The sequence below is a fragment of the Schistocerca gregaria genome, chromosome X (genome assembly GCF_023897955.1).
Source record: "Schistocerca gregaria isolate iqSchGreg1 chromosome X, iqSchGreg1.2, whole genome shotgun sequence".
NCBI lineage: Eukaryota > Metazoa > Arthropoda > Insecta > Orthoptera > Acrididae > Schistocerca > Schistocerca gregaria.
The window spans coordinates 89,276,506-89,299,337 of NC_064931.1; positions in this window are offsets into that span (position 1 = coordinate 89,276,506).

Consider the following 22,832-nt stretch of genomic DNA (forward strand, 5'->3'; position numbering starts at 1 on the left):
CTCTGGCCCTATTGGCGATAAAAGGGTAGGATCAAGTGGTTAGGACATCCATTGGGTTAGGGACCCAACAGACGGATCGTCTTAGTGTCCTATGCAACAGCACAGAGCCACAGTATAAATATTACACAATACCTCCTCCTTGGGCAAATGGAGCAAATCGGTTGTTCCTTGTTGCATTTGATACGGTCTACAGTACGTTACGTCATGGGCGGCTCCTCGAAATATCCGATGGAAAGTGTGTTTTACTATATGTTCACCGCCACCAGGGGACCAAAATCCAGCTGCACATTCCAAGACGGCTATGCATAGAAAACGGCTGAAAGTTTTACTATACGTTCATAAGATCTCCATCTCGAACATCCTCGAAAATGTTCTTGTTATCTTTATCCGTTTCCAAGTTACAAAGGTTCAAATGTACCCTACTTCTACACGTAAAATGCGGTATGAGGCGAAATCTAAATAATAAATGACCGCAGAAAATTGCTCAGATTTTAACAGTATCTTCTCCAGGTATTTATCTAGAAGAACCATCTTCCCGTTTTTAAAAATCTTTACCCGTTATCGACAAACACCCCAAACATGCCCTGGTGCATCAGGATATGCAACTCACGTGAAAAGAAATATGTTGGTCAGTAAAATTTAGTTTCCTTATGTGAAATTGAAATAACGCAAAAATAATTTTAGACTTAAGACCGGGTTTATGTGCAAAAACATTTTTCATGTTCTTAAGTACTACAATATGTGGTTCCCATATGTTAATTGATGCATTTTTCAGTATATTTCTTTGTGCTACTTGGCTTTTATAAATTATGTTTTCGCCTCACGCTGGATTATGCGTGCGTATTTTATGTGTTCAAGCAGGGTAACTTTGAACCTCTGTATCTCGGAAACGTTTAAAGAAATAAAGAAAATTTTCAAGGTGGTTCGAGAATGGAATCTTAGGAATGCATCGTAAGAACAGCAGCCATTTTCTGTGCATAGCCGTCTAGGAATCCGTGGCTGGCTTTCGGTAACCTAAAATAACTTTTTAGGTGTTTCTGTATAATGGATAAAGGTTTTTGAAAGCGGGGAGATTTATCTTCTAGATAAATGCCTAGAAAATATACCGTTACATTTTGAGCAATGTTCTGCGGTTTTTTGTTATTTATATTTCGCCTTGTACCAGATTTTACGTGCAGAAGTAGGGTATTTTTGAACCTCTTGGAAACGGATAAAGACATCAAGAAAATTTTCAAAGTTGTTCGAGACCGGGATCTTAGGAATACATCCTAAATATTTCATCCGTTTGCTGTGGGCAGCCGTCTTGGAATTCTTGGCTGGGCTTTGGTCCGCTGGTGACGGCGAAAATACAGTAAAAGACCCTCTTCTTGGGATTTTCAGAGGGAACAACCATGAACTAATGGAGTGTCCATACGTCACATCAAGCTCACGGTAGATCACATCTAATGAAAAAAGAACCATCCAGATTTTTCCATTTGCCTAAGTAGAAGCCACAAACAAGGAAGGCCATTTACCACTGGCACAACAAATTCCTTACGACGGGTTGCTTGTGCCCGGCAAAGAGATGCGGACGTCCCAGTGTGAGTGAAGTGAATGTGGAGCGCGTACAAGAGACATTCATAATGAGTCCAAAGAAATCTGAGCGTCGTGCATCCGTGCACTGAAAATGACTCCAATGACTGTGTGGAAAGTCCTGCGACAGAAGCTGTCTATCAAACCATTCAAATTGGAGCTAGTGCAGAAGCTCAGTGACGTCAACAAAGACAAGCGTTTTGAGTTTTGTTCGGAGTTGCAACAGTTGAATGAAGATGGGGATGTCATTGCTGATCGCTTAATTTTTAGTGCCGAAGACACTTTTCACAATAAAGGGAAAGTGAACAGGCATAATTGTCGAATCTGGGGTACAAAGCATCCACACGAATGCATCGAATTTGAGCGTGATTCCCCAAAGGTAAGTTAATTTTTTTTTTTTTTTTTTTTTTTTTTTTTTTTTTTTTTTTTTTTTTTTTTGCCTTGGCACGTTGAAAACTGTACGGGACATTTTTCTTCGGCGAGAAGAAGAACATTTTGCAGCAATGGTTGATGCTTCAAATGCAGTCGGACTCTCCGTTCGTCTTTCAGCAGGATGGGGCTCCACCCCATTTTCATTGGGAAATTCGTGGGTACCTGAACACGGAGCTGCCACATCGATGGATCGGACGTGCTACAGAAGGGTCAGCTGTTTCATGAAATAGCCTCCCCGATCACCAGATCGCACTCCATGTGACTTTTTTCTATGGGGACATATTAAAGATCTGGTGTATGTACCGCCTCTATCACGTGATGTAGCAGAGCTCCGGGAGAGAATACGGAAAGCGACTGCACAGTCGACGATGCCGTGCTGGGACGGGTATGGCAAGAATTCGATTACCAAATTGATGTCTGCCGGGTCACTCATGGTTCACATATCGAATATTTGAAAAAAAAAACTTTTCAGAGTTTCTCTTCAAAATTCAATATGTATAACATCTGTACAGTGTTTAGTTATTGTGTTTCCATACTTTTTGTACACCCTGTATGTATCTTGAGACAGTGTAACTGAGGGCTCGGAAATACTCAGATTTTATTCACCCAGTTTTGGAAATGAGAGCACTTAGTGACGTCCAACACACTTTACAGATAATTTCAAACCTATCCTTAACACATTTTGTGGTCAGTATTCACCTATACTATCAAATGTATTTGAAAAATTACATCATTGTTATTTCCGAAGTTATGACGTCATAAATTTTAGGATGCGTGAAATACACGGTTTTACTTACAGCGGAGCGTAAATTATTCAGGCAACACTCACCCAGAGATGCAATTTGTGACAATGGGAGCACTTAGCTACCGACTTCTGACGGACTCTTAACATAATTTCAAACATTTTCTAAACTTTCTCTATATGGCAACAATTAAGACATTAATTCATTTGTGAAGTGTAGCGTTAATGAACTAGACTGTATGGTGTTTAGAATAATTTGTAATGTGAACAGAAGTTTGAAGCTCTTTGGGCAGGGCGCAGAGGCCGATTGGTTCTAGGCGCTTCAGTCTGGAACCGCGCGATCGCTACGGTCGCAGGTTCGAATCCTGCCTCGGGCATGGATGTGTGTGATGTCCTTAGGTTAATTAAGTTTAAGCAGTTCTAAGTTCTACGGGACTGATGACCTCAGATGTTTAGTCCCATAGTGCTCAGAGCCATTTTATTTTAAGCTGTTTTAGGAGTTCGATTCAGTAAACAATCGCGGGTTTACCGGTATTTCTTAGGAACATATTCAGGCTCTCTCTGCTTCCACGCAAAAGCGATTTCGGTAGAGCTGACGGCATAACTCTGATCGTTTGTATACTGCCAGGTATCGGCTTTGTCATTTCAGTCGCATGTATCATTTTTCGTACTGATATTTTGGTCAAAGTTAGTATTTAATTACTATAATAACACCACATATGTATGGGCCTCAAGAAACGGACTAGATTTGATCGGATTACAATACTGTACTAAAAAACATAATTTGGGAGGGGATTATTAGACATACACGTGCTCAAATGACCCTTCCATTTCCCTCTGTCTAATTCAATGGATATCCATTCGCTGTTGATATCCATCCTTGCTACATCATTTGCAGTGAGGCCCAGTCTCTGCTTCTGTGGCCTCCTCTTCCTGCAGGTCCATCGTTTTTCTAGCGAATTCTTTATTAAGTAGACCATCCTGGCTATTCCTTCTATTCACGGTGGACCTTTGATCGTGACCGGGCCAAATATCTCACAAAATAAACATCAAACGAAAAAACTGCAAAGAACGAAACTCGTCTAGCTTGAAGAGGGGAACCAGATATCGCTATGGTTGGCCCGCTAGATGGCACTGCCACAGGTCAAACGGATATCAATTGCGTTTTTTAGAAATAGGACCCCCCATTTTGTATTACATATTCGTGTACTACGTAAAGAAATATGAATGTTTTAGTTGGACCACTTTTTTCGCTTTGTTATAGATGGCGCTGTAATAGTCACAATCGTGTAAGTACGTGGTATCACGTAACATTCCTCCAGTGCGGACGGTATTTGCTTCGTGATATATTACCCGTGTTAAAATGGACCGTTTACCAATTGCGGAAAAGGTCGATATCGTGTTGATCTATTGTTATTGTGATCAAAATGTCCAACGGGCGTGTGTAATGTATGCTGCTCGGTATCCTGGACGACATCATCCAAGTGTCCGGACCATTCGCCGGATAATAACGTTATTTACGGAAACAGGAAGTGTTCAGCCACATGTGAAACGTCAACCACGACCTGCAACAAATGATAATGCCCAAGTAAGTGTTTTAGCTGCTGTCGCGGCTAATCCGCACATCAGTAGCAGAGAAATTGCGCGAGAATCGGGAATCTCAAGAACATTGGTGCTGAGAATGCTGCATCAACATCAATTGCACCCGTACAATATATCTTTGCACCAGGAATTGCATGGCGTCGACTTTGAACGTCGTGTATGGTTCTTCCACTGGCCACAAGAGAAATTACGGGACGATGACAGATTTTTTGCACGCGTTCTATTTAGCGACGAAGCGTCATTCACCAACAGCGGTAACGTAAACCGGCATAATATTCATTATTGGGCAACGGAAAATCCATGATGGCTGCGACAAGTGGAACGTCAGCTTCCTTGGCGGGATAATATATGGTGCGGCGTTGTGGGAGGAAGGATAATTGGCTCCCTTTCACTGCATGACAGAATGGCGATGTACTTCCAACATGATGGATGTCCGGCACATAGTTCGAGTGCGGTTGAAGAGGTATAGAATAGCATATTTTATGACAGGTGGATTGATCGTCGAAGCACCATACCATGGCCTGCACATTCACCGGATCTGACGTCCCCGGATTTCTTTCTGTGGGGAAAGTTGAAGGATATTTGCTATCTTGATCCACCAACAACGCCTGACAACATGCGTCAGCGCATTGTCAAGGCATGTGCGAACATTACGGAAGGCGAACTACTCGCTGTTGAGAGGAATGAGGTATTGCCAAATGCATTGAGGTTGACGGACATGATTTTGAGCATTTATTGCATTCATGAGGTATTTCAGGTAATCACGCTGTAACAGTATGCGCTCTCAGAAATGATAAGTCCACAAAGGTATATGCATCACATTGGAACAACCGAAATAAAATGTTCAAACGGACCTACGTTCTGTATGTTAATTTAAAAAACCTACCTGTTACCAACTGTTCGTCTATAATTGTGAGCCAATGTTTGTGACTATTACAGCGCCATCTATCACAAAGCAAAAAAATTAGTCCAACTAAAACATTCATATTTCTTTACGTACTACACGAATATGTAATAAAAAAACGGAGGTTTCTATTTAAAAAAAAACGCAGTTGATATCCGTTTGACCTATGGCAGCGCCATCTAGCGGGCCAACCATAGCGCCATCTGGTTTCCCCCTTCAAGCTAGACAAGTTTCGTTCTTTTTAGTTTTTTACTTTGACGCTTATTTCGTGAGATATTTGGCCCGGTCACGATTAACGGATCACCCTGTATAATCACCCCAGTTCATCCTTCTCTTCATTAGCAATATGACGACATATAGGTGTTAACACAACTTCCATAGTTCTTTATTTTTTTCGAATCACCCATTATTTAGAATTCTTGCTGAATAACGATCCAGTACTTTTCTTTGTCAGTTGTCTTTCGAATATCAATAGTTTTTTCTTACGTTTTCTCTAAAACTTATCGCCTCATATTTCCACAACAATTAGCTGAGTACAAGGCGTTACCTGGGAACGTATCCTCTCTCTGTCCATCTCTTCCTCCTGCTTCTCTCTTCACGTTATCACACCTACACCAGTAGGAAGTTGCTGATTCTTAGCCCATAGCATTTATTTCCAGATACTGAGTAATGTGTGTACCAAGTTTGGTTGAAGCCGATCCATGGCTTTACGAAGAGCTTTCTAGCCGCGGCTTTGTCCACATACGCGCATGTCACATATGTTGTTGTTGTCTTCAGTCCTGAGACTGGTTTGATGCAGCTCCCCATGCTACTCTATCCTGTGCAAGCTTCTTCATCTCCCAGTACCTACTGCAACCTACATCCTTCTGAATCTATTTCTCACATATTTTATATATTTGATGTATATTTGTGTATATGTTTCCCCTGCAGTTTTGTTTTCACGAAATCCGTCCAGTGGTTAAGAAGCGGATATAGAGCGTACATACATACAAATATACATACATTTTTGTAATACGTATGAATACTGTGTTTATAGGCGAACATAACGGCAAAAAACGAAGATGTCGTGTAACAGCTAAGACGCATTAGGTGACATCCTGTAAAGTGCTGTGAAGAGTAGGATTAACATAACAGATTGACCATCCTGATTTACTTTTTTCGTCATACTTTATATATCATAACGACATTTGCAAAAGGAGCATCTGAAACTATCTATTAAAGTATCAGAATCTCTCCATAACCAATCGGAAGACGCTATGTTTATTATTCTCTATGATGTTTCGTAAGTTTAGCTTCACCGATAGGTGAAAATATTTCTGACCCGCCCGGATACAGAGCGCGTTAGCACACCACTTACGGGATTCAGAGATGCGCGACAGTCCCGCATCGTATTCGCTGGTGGATTAAGGACGAGGGCCTGGGGTGCCAACCAGCCTGAGTATGGTTTTTAGGCGGTTTTTCACTTCCGATTAACTAAATACTGTCTCAGTTAAGCGAATTCCAAAGACTCCTCATACCTTTACATGGGATAACTCTAAACTCAGGCAGATGGGCATCTGGCCGTTCTCTGGCACTAACATGGCAAATCCAGATTAACATGCCGCTCCTATGACAATTCGGAAGAAGGCCAGCAAAAAGAAGAAGCAGAAAAGAAAGGCAAGTGGTAAGGTTTTTGCTCGTTGGAATGGCTCTCAGGAATACAATGTTTAACTTCTAACAACGTTGGATACCTGCTGACCAGATGAAACCAAGATTGTCAACTAGTTACCGTAATGCACTGTGATTAGAAAATATGATGACCCACCACGAATGTTATTTAAATTATATCCGACGAATTCCTGTATAGTTCTATTTATTTATTTTTCAAAATAAAGCACGGCCGATTTTTTTTCTCGGAAATGACCAACTGCATGTCGACGGTTTACTGAATTTTTACTTCCTTACGAACCTCTTAACTCATGTCTGAAATTCTTATGATGCATACTGAATTTACAGTCTTGTTCGTTGTATTGTTGTCAGCTAACACAACACTGAAAAGTAAGTGTGTACTTAGAAATTCCGCAATGGTAAGGAGAAAATTTCTCCGGCTGGAAAATATACTGCGTTGATATCAATGATCTTTTTTATGTTAGTGCATCCTGAATTATGACAAAAGTCAACTTGCTATGAGGAATAATTTCCTTCATGAACCTTTCTAACTTTTTTGTGTTGTATGTGTTCCGACCAAAAGAATAATTTGGAATACCGCGTCATCATCACTCTGGCAAGCGTTTAAATGAAATATGCTCAGCAGATAGCAGCAATTAAGGTTTGGGTGCGTGAATTCAAAACTGACTCTACTTATCTTTAACGTGGTCTACGTGAAGAACGTCGATAAAGTACAACCACAGATGAAAATGTGGAGATATTGTACAAAATGATACTTAAATAACGAGTATTAAATATGTACGAAATAGGTGACGCAAAAAGCGAAACAGAGGAACGACCACGGTCTATTTCGTGTAAAGAATTACTGTAGGGCAGCTTCGTGTAAGACGAATATCGCATTTGCTTAATTCTGTCCGAAAGGAAATGCGAAAATAAATTTCTAATTAAGCATTGGTTAGTTTTTAAAATAATCTAGTAGATTTTGTTAGCTTATTAGTTTCTGTTGAGGATATGTGAATGGAGCGCTTTTCGCCAAAGCAGTGGGTGGAAGCTACTAACCTTGCACCAACAAAGGAGAAGTTCATTCCATCTGCCGAATAGGAAAGGTGCTGTTTTGTAGAATTCAACTTATCGCTTATCGTGCGAAGGATAAGAACATGATCGTCGAATACTACACAAGGCCTCTAGATCAAGTTGGTAATGAGAGACAAAAGTAGCTTCCTGAATTACGAAAGAAAAATTTCAAATTTCTCTATGTGAATGCACCTGCCCACGCAAGTACAGTGTCAGTGTGAAAACGGAGATATCTGATGTTCGAATTGCGCAACATACTCTCTGTTAGGGAACTTCTAAACTCCATTCATACGTGCCAGTTTGTTGTACAATCACGTACTGAATCCTCTTAATTTATGGCAGTCGTATACATTACGAGTATTTCGAACGTTTTCCAGGTTCAGGTTAATGGATGGAATCTACTCACTTAAAACACGTGCATGACCTAACGGGGATCTAGGTCGTTAGATAAGTATCATTTTGACTCTTGGTGTTTTCGTTACTTCGCGCGCTGCTTCTAAAGCACATCATAATATACTACGTGTGTCGTAAATACCTACGTCATAGCTGACATTTTAAAGTTATAACTACCATTTTACCACAGATCTAACTACATTAGGCAACTGGTTTTTATGATGTTATTAATTCAAGCTATATTCGCTTATGCAGAAATTTAATATCCCCATAGCTTTTCTTTCTGTTTCCACGCAAATGTTAATCGTGCGTGGGCAACTGCCAGATCATAATGCTCATGGTGACCCGACACAACGCTTCATTTGTGTTTATCACAGTTTTTATGGTTTCACGTCTTTGTGTGACTATCTTGGCCACACGTTTAGAAACACAAAAATGCTGTCTTTTAGGTGCTTTTCAGGTAATGTACCATACTGATATTACTAATACTTTTATAGGATATCGTAATAGTGCCACTGACATGTTTCATCACTATTTTTGTCTTTCTAGAAGCATCTCATAGACCGAAACCGTGCGTAAAACAAAGTAAACATTTTGAAATCGAAGACTGTTTCGAGTCACACAAATTTCAAACTCTGCGTCGCTGTATTCTTCAACGTTATTAAAATACACTTCATTAAATACATATGTTTTTTTGTACAGTTGTAAATTCTTCGCCTTGAATTTGTGCACAACTCGTTTTATGAACGTAACGTCGACAAAACTACACCTATGTCGGATGCAACGGTCCTTAGGAAATAAGCTGTTTTGGGGACAACAAGCGATTTTCCGACACAGCGGCGCTAAGCTGCTTCCTCGGGGAGTGCCCCGCATTAGGATTATACCGCTGGCCGCTACAGTGCTCCACAGTTGCAGGAGGGAGTGACTGATTCAACAATGTATCAGGGTGGGGGCCATAATTGCTGCCAAATTGGTCCCATTTGCCGAGGCGCATATGGAATGAGGGAGCTTCATTAGCGCTATCCAAAACAGTAGCACCTCTCGACGTAAGCGGCGGCGTGACAAACCCAGCTGATGACACGCGGGCGCTGCAACACGCTCCGGTTCGAGTGGCGTGATTCACCGCCGCCGGACTCCGACAAAAATCCGCTCCACTCCCCTGGGCGATTGGCGACACGGGCCATTGGCTGCGCCGGCCGCAGCCGCGACTGTTAACGCATAAACGACCCTTCACTGGTCGCGCGCGCCTCCGTTTTAACAGCTCGACACGCAGCCCGCCAGCGACACTAAAATGTCTTGTGACCGTCACTAATGTGCAAATCATTCCGAAGAACGCTCCATCTTTTTGTCACAAGAGAAGCGACGCTCGTCGATTTTCTCGAAAAATATGTTTTGGCACTACGATGACATGCCTTCCTAGAAAATTAATCGAACGTTTATACACGAATACGTCGTAACCATAGTTCCATTAATTCCAGTCAATGATCATGCTATGGATTTCGGTCCACAGTGATCATCTTCAGATCTGAAAGTAAAAGGGAAACGAAGAATAACAACGCTGGGCAATATGAGTATATGGTAATCCGAGTCAGAGATCGATTTTGGGCCATACCACCTACAGCTGCCAAGCTAACGCTGTTTATATATTATGACGATGTCACTTATATTAAAGGATTTTGTTGAATTGCGGGAATACAATTTTAAATTTTAATTCAGCGAAATCGAAAATGAAAACATATAAATCGACAACAACCTCTTCCTAATATTCCTTAAGCTGGAATTATTAGTCAATCTGCTGAGGAACCTAACTCATATCTCCTGATTTAGGTTTCTCACCATTCCTCACAACGATAGAGGTGAGTTAAGGGGTGGTTTGTTCAAGCGGCTAAGACCGATTTCTTCCCTCATCAGTGTCCAGCTGACCAATAGCAGTCTCTAATGACGCCAAAGTCGACATGTGACATTTGGTTCAAACTCTTTTTCGTTCAATTTTGTACCAAATAATCACTTTTTAAGGCGGATTTCGGCTGCTAATTAGCTATCTTCAGACTAATTTTCCTACTATTTGTACGTCTAACGTGTTAGTCCGTATCCATATCTGGCGTCACCATACTCTCATGAAATATTACTGCGAAACTTACCAATATGTATTGAAAATTACAGGTTTCACTTTATGTAGCCTTATCTCCAAAGCAAACCATAAAGGCCTAATACTATTGACACCTGGTAACTGTGATGGTGAGAGGAGATGCGACAATTTTATGCTCGCTCTCACAAAACCAGTCCTGGACGCTACAAGCTGTGTGAACATGGGTCCTGTCGGTTTGGAACACAGCGCCACCATTGGAGAAGCCTTTCGTCTACTGTTTAGCGTTAATGCCTCTGGATCACAGGGTCCCGGGTTCGATTCGTGACTGGGTTGGAGATTTTCTCTGCCGTTGGACTGGGTGTTTGTGTTGTCCTCATTACTTCATCATCATTATCATCATCATCATTATTGACAGTGGCTCGATTGGATTGTGTAAAAAAAATTGGACTGTGTAAAAACTGGGACTTTGTACGGGCGCTGATGAGCGTGCAATTGAGCGCCCTACAAACCAAATATCATCATTATCACCATTGGGAAACAAGCGTTATACCACAGGATGGACTTGATCAGCCAAAACGGTTACGCAATTCTTGGCATTATATGAGCTAGCAGAGTTCCTATTGGGTCCATGGACTACCACGATATGGCTTCCCTAATGATCATCGATCCCCCGCTAAGTTTCACTATTGGGACGTAAACTCGACCTGAAGTTCGAAACAGTGTGCAACAAGACACATCCGACCAAATGACTTCCTCCCATTTCTCCATAGTACAGGTTTTATGGATTCGGCACCACGTTTTCCTGTTACCAGCGTTTGCAACAGTGACGAGTGCTTTTGGGTTTGCAGCTCGCTCTACAGTTCCCTGCTTAAGGAGTCTTTCGTGTTATTTTGGTGCTGACAGCGTTCACGAGTTCAACATTAAGTTCTATAGTGACTTTTGCAGCTATAGTTCTCTTATTTTTCGTCAAAATCCTCTTCAGTGACCATCTCTAACGATCACCCAACACACATTTTCGACCGCGTCGTGCCTTTGTGGATGACGTTTTCCGCTTTCCCTGCATGCGATATAATTATACGATATTGTGCCTCTTTCTTTTCTATTTAATTTATTTGCTGTCTGGATGTGCCTATACAGCCATCTCAATAGAATAATGTCAATTACGAGGATACTAACATGAAGACAACACAGAACCAAGTCCCGGAGAAAATATACGACGCGGCGAGGAATCGAACCCAGATCCCTTCGATTAGCAATCCACCGCGCTGACCGCGCAGCTACCGAGGTGTACAAATATGGTGCCTTTTTGCACACCAATCACTTTGGCTACCTTTGTTATAGACGCACCCACTAGAAGAGCAACAACCATTTGCCCACGTTCGAATTCACTTAACTCCGTTGATGCTGAGTAAGTGTTTAACGAAACCAAACAAGGAACGTGATCAGTCTCCTCTCCATCCCCCCCCCCCCCTCCTTCCCCAGGACAAAACCAGTGTACCCAGTATGTCAGCGTGTACCGTAAGGTCCGTGTGCGTATGTGAGAAATTGTACTAAATGTTTGTATACCTGTATCTGAAGGGAAACATGGGAACCAGCCATTTATTCACCTAGTGGAACGTTGGAAACCGCCTCCCAAAATCCTCATCCAGGATGGGTGACATACCGATCCCTCCTCGTTAACCCGCGGGTAGGATTCGATTCCGGGCCGTATACCTCCCGCTACCCGAACGGGTACTTAGCTCCAACATAATGCACTCACATCTACACAGAACACTGTCTTGATCACGAGTGGCGCTAGCAACGCATTGACGTCATTTCACACGTGCAGTTCGTGGTCAAATACAATAGGTCTGGGTAGGCCTGACTAAGGTCTGCATTTATGTCCAAGCATGCACTTCTCGCAGAGTTTCTACATCTTCGGCCAACCTCTGTACATCGGGCGTAGAAAGTGATCATTGGGATTAAAACTGTTGAACTTCCAAAAATTATCACTGTCTTCTTCTATTAGATTGTGACTTAGAGTCGACCTTTATGACAATTCCTTCTTTCGTTGCCCACAATCGCTCTCATAACAGCAGCGAAATCTCTGGTCCACTTAATTTTTATTCTTTGTCTGTGGCTTATGGCACACCCAACCCGTTGTTTCAGGTTACAAGAGGAAATTGTAGAAAGGAGAACTTAAGAGTAAAATTTAACGCTCCCCCTATGGTGAAGCATTCAGGAATAGGGCGCCAGCACGCTTTGGACTAGGATGTAAATGGAAATTGGCCTTGGATTTTCCAAGGGATGATCCCAACTTTTACGTCAATATAATTAGGAATTCAATGGAAAACATGAAACTATATGTTTTCCGGTCATTCAGATCTTTCTCCTTCTAAACACTACTTCAGTGTGTAAATCACGGGGACATCTGACTCTGCTGCACTATTCCAAGTAGCTTTTGACAATTTTCGCAGGAATGCACACATGCAAATGCTATGTGAAAGTTTTCATAAGCGTTTCTGGTCTTAATACGAGAAATAAACTCAGTTAAAACCGCAGCACAACACGCAGATCATCTACAAACGACGATCCTCAGATTGCTGTAATTTTCGTGTCTTAGATAGCTTTTCATTGAATATTGTTTAAGATATATTGCAGTTCCACAGAAACATGTAACATGTTACGGTTATATATGTTTGTGAGAGTTATCCAGACTAACTCAGTCTCATATTTAGAATAACTACGGAGTCGTATTATGAGAGTTCGCAGAATATTCCTAGATTTCTGATTATATCGATTCTAGAAATTAATAACAATTTTTTTCTAGATAACTGGTGATTTTAATTCAGAGATTTTCCATTCCAAAGTTTCAGCATTTTGTGACACTCTCCCTCATATGAAACAAACTTCTTATCATTCATTCTTACCTTCTTTGTACACATTCCATATCTTCTGTACGGACAATACGAAGTTAACCTCACAAACTCGGGTAATTTGGTAATAGGTTCTAAAAGCGTAACGTAAGCGATTGCAATTTCACAATACATAAGCCTAATAGTCTCTTAATACTCTCTGAATCTAAAAAAGGAAGCTGTATTAACAGTATCGCAGTAACAATGTTCCCCTAAACAATCATAGAGATAATTCTAACTGTTGATGAGTCTTCCACTTAGTTCTGGTTTAATTTTTATTTTCTTTTGCAGTACGTACAAAGGAGAAGCTGGAAACTGCATAATGTCATGGAAACATTTTGTTGTGATGTCTAATGCTGCATTCTTCATACAGAGAGCACATATACGAAATGACGGCAACTGAAATATGTTCTTGAATTTTATGTAAATATAGTCGGTATATAAGAGAGTAAGAATGAAGAGTACGCGACGGTAACATTGAATAAAAAGTTCTCGGGTTTCCAGCGTGTAAGGGGTCCGTAGGCCCTTACTATAACTTCGCACTCGGCACAGGTCGATAGGGCGAACAATCGATTGTGGCGTGTTGCGAGAGCGAGTGTCGTGATGCGCCAGTGTGGTTGGCGGGTATATGTGTCTGTGAAGGCCATTGTTGAAATATAGGGTCTTTAACCGAGAAGGGTGTCACTATCGCCGTGGTTAGACACCTAAATATTAAATTAATACCGGGGAAGTGAAGAAGTATCATTATGAAAGTGATCAGAGACGTTACTAGTGCGGATATTTGGTTTCGCGTCTACGGCGGCGGCCTAACCTTGGATTGCAGTGTTGGCTGCAGTGATGGATTAGCGTGTGACGATAATGGAGAATGAAGAAAGCCTGTGCTGAGACTAGCCGTAATTAGATATGTATGACGAAGGCAGTGGCTGTCTCCTTTTTTGTGTTTTGACAAGAATATAAGTACGTAATTAGTAAAACTGTGTCGGTGTTCTTCATAACTATACATTCAGTATTATAGTACTGAGCAGAACGAACTGGAAAGTAACAACTTCCGTAGCAGTCAATTCCGATTACCAGCCCCATTAGGTTCACGGTCATGTTAATAATAAATATTGGACTGCTATTCGATCAGATCAGGTCGGGATAATAAACGGAGGTGTTACAAGCGGCGTCAAGTGGTTAAGATTATATGAGCTTTAGGCCTAGCACTCTTTGGTCACTTTGTGGTGACTGCCAGTGGGCTTCTGGTGAACCCTTCCACACTGTGTCTCGAACCTTTTAGATCACGTTGGAACTGGTGACAACGGGTCCACAACCAATTATATTGAGACATGGAACCACTGGTCGGAAATGCATAATTATAGTGTGATGGACATACACAGTGTACACCGCATGACAACAACATTGCGCAAAATAATTGTTCAAAGTGACGATCGCCAGTATTGGTGCATATATTGCAACGGCGCATGCAGTTCTGCCGCACTCTCATAAAGATCCCAGTTGTCTGTTCTGCACTGGAACAGGCAGAGGGTAATAACCCGGATACTCTCCTGACCCACAAACAGACATACTGCACATGGCACGTGTGTCATGAGACCGACCACATCCATCGGACCGGCGCATTAACCTGTGACGCACGCACCCCACTATCCCTGCCTGTCACTTTTCCATAACATTAGACAACTTGTGATGTGTACATTGTGAAGTGTGTTATTGCGTATAGTGGATGACGCGTATTCACAAATGGAACGTTACTCGTCACGAGAATTGGCAGACATGCATGTAATGTATGGTGCGGCAGGATGTTGCGCCCATAAAACAGCACGTGTGTACAGAAAACGCTTTCCCAACAGGCGTAATCGTAATTGGAAGATCCGTGGATATCAAATTATGAGAGACAGCAACCTTCATTTCACACAGGCCGGCCAAGGGTCCCGTCAAGGACATGTTCGAACACCGGACTTTAAGGAAACAGTGTTGGATCGTGTGGCCAATCACCCGGCAATAAGCACACGATACGTTGCCCATGAAACGCACTCTTTGAAGGATACAGTATGGAGAGTAGTGGTGGAACAGATCCTACATGCCGGCTGCGGTGGCTGAGCGGTTCTAGGCGCTTCAGTCCGGAACCGCGCGGTTACTACGACCGTAGGTTCGAATCCTGCCACGGGCATGGATGTGTGTGATCTCTTTAGGTTAGTTAGGTTTAAGTAGTTCTAAGTTCTAGGGGACTGATGACCTCAGATGTTAAGTCCCATAGTGCTCAGAGCAATTTTTTTTAGATCCTACACGCCTATCAGAAGGAACGGGTACAAGCACTGTGACCAACGGATTTTGAGACCAGCATTCACCTCTGTCCATAGATTATCCACCGCATTGCTGTAGTGCCGAACTTCGTACAGTTTGTGTTGTTGAGGCGTCATTAACCTGTGATGATGTTTTCAGCAGGTGCTACAGCCAAGTCTGGAGTGAGAACAATCCCCACGCCACTCATACCGGTGGCCACCAGCAACGATTCTCTGTCAATGTATGGGTGAGCACTGTCCAAGACCACCTAATAGGACATTACATGCTGCCTCCCCGTCTGATTGATCCACGTTACCTGGTGTTGCTGCGACATGTGCTGCCACAGTTCTTGGACACTGTCCCCCCTGTTGTCTGTGGAAGGATGTCGTTTCAACACAATATTGCGACAGCCCACTTCGATGTTAATGTCCGTGAGGACCTGAACAACACGTACCTTCATCACTGGATTGGAAGAGGAGGTCATGTCCAATGGCCAGAGCCATCGCCGGATCTCTTAACTTTGGACTTTTTCCCCTGGGGTTGCGTCAAGGCGTTGGTGTATGAAAGTCCTGTAGAAACAGATGAAGACTTGTTTGTTAGGATTCAACCTGCCTGTGTTCTGGTACAACACACACCACGGTTCTGTGAGAGAACGCAGCAGAATTTCATGCGATGTTGCCATGCATGCATTGAGACTGGCGGCCGTCACTTTGAACAATTAGTATGAGCTTCGTTGTTACCCGGTGAGCGCTGTGAACGTCCATAACACAATAAATATCTATTTCATACTATTGCCTCCCTGTCTCAATATAATTTGTTGTGGATCGACTGTTATATACTTCAATTTGACGAAAATAGTTTGAGACAACATGTATACGCTAGCTGTTTGCTGATAAGTTACTGGTGATCGCGCCATCGCCACATACGGGCATATGTTGACTCGGCGTACGATGTGCTCGTTTTGTCTGCCGACCTAGTAAGGGTAACATTATGGTCTGTTTTAAGTGGTGGCGTTGTTTACGAAATTGCTTGTCAAAGACTATTTTGACCTAGAATTCCAGTACTTTGTAAATGACGGAGTCGAGCTATTTATGGACACTCTTACGTCTTCTTATGTTCTATGCAACCGCTACTATTACGATTAGACGGACGGCGTTGCGGTGGGAAGCCCCTCAGCTCCAGCTGTTACAAAACCTCTTGACGGAGAATTAAGAGAATATTCCCTTCGACGTGGCGCCATTAAAGGCTGGTTGTCTTTTTCCGATTTGTTGACAATATATTCGTCATTTGTCCCCACGGACGTAACATGCTTGACGTGTTCTTAGAGCATCTCAATAGCAGTAACAGTGACATCCAGTTTACAATGGAGGTAGAGAAAGGGAATGCCTTTCAACGACGTACTCGCCATACGCAAACGAATTGGATGCCTTGGCCAAAGCGTCTACAGGGATCCTGCTTACACTGATCTTTACTTCCACGCCATCACCCGTAATCACTCGGCACAAAAGTGTACTGCGTTACAGACATTGGTTCATCGTTCAAGAATGATATCAGACGCTGATAACGTGTCCCATGAGCAGGGGAACCTACGCAAGGGTCTTCACGAACAACGGCTACAACCTCCACCAAATAAATGAAATTAGTTCAAGCAAGAATCGCAATAAGACCATGGACAAACATCAGGAGAAGACACGCCCTTTCTTGCCCTTCTGTGGCTCCCTGTCGGGCATAATAAGCCGCCTACTAAAAATACATAACATGAAATCGATCTTCCGTCCTCCGACAAAAATCCGGTAATTACTAAGACCACTTAAAGATGCAGCAGGTCCCAGAACACCTGGGGTCTATGTGATGCATTGCGAATGCGGCCATTTCAACATCAGACAAACATTACGCACTGTGGAACAACGCGGGAAGGAGCACGAGAAGTTTTATCGCCTACGCTATCCCGTGAAATATCGTTTCGCAGAGCATGCTTCAGTAAACGGTCACCGCATCAAATGTGACGAAACCTCTATCGTGGCTCGCACCAACCGGTTCCTGGGACTATGTAATTAAAGAAGTCATTAAAATAAAAATCACCTCAACAGAGTCGGTGGCTTACAGCTGAACGCGGCGTGGGATCCAGCTAATGCGCGGTTGAAGCCGTCACATCGTACGTCAAGTCAAGGAATATATGGCGATGCCACGAGCACCAGTGACGTCATACGCGGCATGAAGCGTATATAAGGGCGCACTAGCAGCCCACTATCAGTCATACTACTTTACAATGGCCAAGAAGTGTTTGACGAAAGCTCGTGTAACTTCAGCCACTTGACGCGGCTGGAAATCCGAGAAGTTTTTATTCGGTGTATTACAGTAGTCACTCCAGCATGTACAGAGAACAGAATTTTTGTCATAATTCTAATTCTTATATATAGACATTATTGTTCTGTTTACAAAATAATTTGACCCATTTACTACTCTGTATAGTTCGTTACTGTCATAGATGATTAACTTAATTGGAAAGATAAATACAAATAAAAGACATAAATCTACCACAAAATACATGAAATTTAATATTGGCATCTGATTTCTTCATTCAGTTCCGTAAGTAGTGATGTAGTTTGGAAATATGTAGCCATGGTACAATTAGTATGCCCAGCTGATTTCAATAGATTCAGAAAGGGCTTAAGCTAATCAACATTAAAATAACAAAAAGCTACAATGTGACGTATATGTTCCTTGGTCGTTGGAGGTAGAGCCAATGGTGACAGCCGGCCACTGTGACCGAGCGGTTGTAGGCGCTTGAGTCCGGAACCGCGCTGCTGCTACGGTTGCAAGTTCGAATCCTGCCTCGGGAATGGACGTTTGTGATGTCCTTAGGTTAGTTAGGTTTAAGTAATTCTAAGTCTAGGGGGCTTATGACATCAGATGCCCCATAGTGCTTAGAGCCATTTGAACCAATGGTGACCAAACTGGCTCAAAAAGTTAGATTTCAGAAAAGAAAAACCCGGACGAGTGTAAGTAGCACTTGTGTAATGAGGGTTCCGTATAAAGCTCACTATGCTTATAGATAGTTCATCTGTACATTTTGGTAAGTGATTTGCGAGTATCAAAGTATGTGACATAAATAATTACATCTTTTGAGTGCATTGACTTAGGAGCTTACAACTTTTACACCACCAAGAGACAGTGGTATTTCACATAAATTTCAAAGTGATGCCTCTGACCATTCCTGAAAGAAAGGGATCTTAACAGACGGACAGACATACAGACAACACATTGATCCTATAAGGTATCCGTTTCTTACCAGCTGTGGTAGACAAACCTTGAAAGGTAAAAGTTTCCACAATTCCCTCCATGAAGAGAAAACCATCTTTTAAAAATAGCTCATAAAGTGCCAATGGATGGTCGCTGGTTGATAAACTGTGCATAATGCCCTTCATATTACTACGAAAAGAATCAATCATGCACAGATGCCTATGGATTAGGTGAAATAGTCGTCTTCAGTAACGTAATGTTCATTGGTTTATGCTACAAACCAAAGGGTAATCTCTTAGTAGAGAACATTTTTTGTATTGATCAGCAGAACAATGTCTTTAGCATAAATTTATTATGCAGCCTGAAAGAAGACCTCCATAAAATTAGGAGAGTTAGCATTCCATACCAACCTACAGATAACTACAGAAAACACAGAGCACGTAGATGGTTCATTTTTAGAATAATACACGAACTGTAGATTAAACGATGTGTTCGCACATGAAGAAAAATCAGAAAGGGTATCCATAAAGGCTCTTCACAATTTCAAAAACTTATAACAATGGTAAGTGATACCTTCATCAGATTTGACCTATGCACTTAAAGGTAATCAAAGGTTTTAGTCGCACTACATTTGTGTGCTTCAGGTTCCATGTCGATTGACAAGGTACTGTGAAGCGAACTTCAGACCTAATGGCTTAATCTCGAGTGAAGGGGCATTGTGTATCATGGTTTAATCGAATAAAATTGGATCTGCAGGTCCAGTGATGTTTCAGAACTAAGTACGAACGTCCATCAGTCTGTATATCATACAAGAAATTTATGGAGACATGGACAGTTTCCCATAGAGGGGCGAGTGGTCGACAAAGAACATATCGGGAAAACATCGATCTTGTAAGGCAAATCTTCGATCATTCTTGCTGAGTGCCTATCCGTAGCTCTGCCAGAGTGTTGCAGCTACCATGTTCCACAATGCACGAAATTTTGCGAGTGAACATTTAAAACTAAAATAGTTACAGATAGTGCATTCATATGATAAACGAAGACTAATAGATTTTGGAGTTAACATGCTGGAATGGATGTCTATGAATGTAGTAGGAAAAGGGAGGCACGATACAAGAATTGATATCAAATTGATATGCAGATTAATTAAATTGATCAATTAATTTCTCTACCCAACAAAGCCCACCCCTAGCCATGGATGACATCATGCGTTTTCCTCACCCAGCACGTGGGTCTCAGTTTACCTTTTGCAAAACGCTTTAGTAGTGGTTAGGATCACAGTGAGAAATGCAATTCAATTGTTACGTAAATGGTAGAGTAGAGAACTAATAATTAATTTCATGAAGTAGTTGCAAGTTCACTTTTGTTCATGACTGAAATTTTTCTGGATGATCATTGCGTTTATATAATGCACGCGAGTCAGTGCCTTTACAACTGTCATCGACTGACAACATGCTACAATAATAATGTAATTCATTTCAAAGTTAAGAGTTTTAATTGATTTCGCTAACACTAGGTGACCTAGCGACCGTTCATTTACATAATTTCCATATACAGTAAAAATCAATTCATCATTTTTGACAAAAATTTCACTAGCCAGATTCTGTATTATTTAGTGCAGTTTTTATTTCCGCCAATCGTTATTGCGCAAAGTAAAACACACAATAAGGATCAAGTTACGACAGCACCTGACTTCTTCTGGGTAATACTTTTACTTCGGATTTGATGCCTTATCCCAAATTAATATCAAACCATTAGCAACACGGTAAGTCTTTAAATTGCAGGTACAAATATTGTAAAATGGACGCTAAATAATTCGCTGGACGTGGAATACAAACAGACACTCACAGAAAAATGTAAGCTGATGTAGATGCACGAGGCAGTGCACCAGTAATGTTTCTCCTTTCCAGGAAAAGGAGCTTTATACAAGGAATGCTTATCAGTAGGGAGTCCATATGTGAACAGTATGGTGCAAAAAATGTAAATAGCAATTCAAATGTCTCTTATGTCGACACAGATAATGTCAGTGCTATGTGAAAATTAATTTTTGGATAACTATTGATTAGTGAATACACGTGATGTTTAGTTTAGGGGAGATATAAATTTTATGTGGACATAAATGTTATAAATGCTATGTGAAACTGTCTTAATCATTTTTAATTAGTCATTGCTCATGTCGTTTAATTGATGTCCATTGTTAATAGGTTGGTGAGCAAATGTTTTCTTTTTTATTGTATGCTCTGTTGCAAGTTGTTGGACTAAACACTTTCCTATATGATTGAATATGTTTGTGTACATAATGGTTTGTGTAAATTATTATTTTCTGACTAGGTAGTTAGCATCAGTGAGCAGATTTCCAGTGAGCAATGAATACCATGTTTCGGACAGTGGCAAACAATTAATTAAATATTATTTCCATAGTACTACAAGTTGGTTGTTGTAGGAACTGGTTGTTGCGTTCTAACGTTTCCTTGAGTCTATATTTGCCAATATAGATCAATGAAATATGGGCATGTGTAACAACACAGTTTCCATGCATAACATTTTTCATGCTTTATTAAATCTATTCATTTATTTGAAGTGCATAAATATGTTGTGTACATTATTCCGAAGTATATACACTACTGGACATTAAAATTGCTACACCAAGAAAAAATGCAAAAAATTCATTGGACAACTATATAATACTAGAACTGACATGTGATTACATTTTCAGGCAATTTGGGTGCATATATCCTAAGAAATCAGTACCCATAACAACCACCTCCTGCCATAATAACGGCCTTGATACGCCTGGGCATTGAGTCAAACAGAGCTTGGATGGCGTGTACAGGTACAGCTGCCCATGCAGCTTCAACACGATACCACAGTTCATCAAGAGAAGTGACTGGCGTATTGTGACGAGCCAGTTGCTCGGCCACCATTGACCAGACGTTTTCAATTGTTGAGAGATCTGGTGAATGTGTTGGCCATGGCAGCAGTCGAACATTTTCTCTATCCAGAAAGGCCCGTACAGGACCTGCGACATGTGGTCGTGCATTATCCTGCTGAAATATAGGGTTTTGCAGGGATCGAATAAGGGGTAGAGCCACGGGTCGTAACACATCTGAAATGTAATGTCCACTGTTCAAAGTGCCGTCAATGCGAACAACAGGTGACCGAGACATGTAACCATTGGCACCCCATACCATCACGCCAAGTGATACGCCAGTATGGCGATGACGAATACATGCTTCCAATGTGCGTTCATCGCGATGTCGCCAAACACGGACGCGACCATCATGATGCTGTAAACAGAACCTGCCATTCGTGCACCCAGGTTCGTCGTTGAGTACACCATTGCAGGCGCTCCTGTCTGTGATACAGCGTCAGGGGTAACGGCAGCCACGGTCTCCGAGCTCATAGTCCATGCTCCTGAAAATGTCGTTGAACTGTTCGTGCAGATGTTTGTTGTCTTGTAAACGTCCCCATCTGTTGACTCAGGGATCGAGACGTGGCTGCACGATCCGTTACAGCCATGCGGATAAGATGCCTGTCATCTTGACTGCTAGTGATACCAGGCCGTTGGGATCCAGCACGGCGTTCCGTATTACCCTCCTGAACCCACCGATTCCATATTCTGCTAACAGTCATTGGATCTCGACCAAAACGGGCACCAATGTCGCGATACGATAAACCACAATCGCGATAGGCTACAGTCCGACCTTTATCAAAGTCGGTAACGCCGGTCAACTGCTGTTTCTGTATGAGAAATAGGTTGGAAACCTTCCTCATGTCAGCAAGTTGTAGGTGTCGCCACCGGCGCCAACCTTGTGTGAATGCTCTGAAAAACTAACAATTTGCATATCACAGCATCTTCTTCTTGTAGATTAAGTTTCGCGTCTGTAACGCGTGGTGTAGCAATTTTAATGGCCAGTCGTGTATGTTTTAATAATTTCCTGTGTGCAAAATAACAAT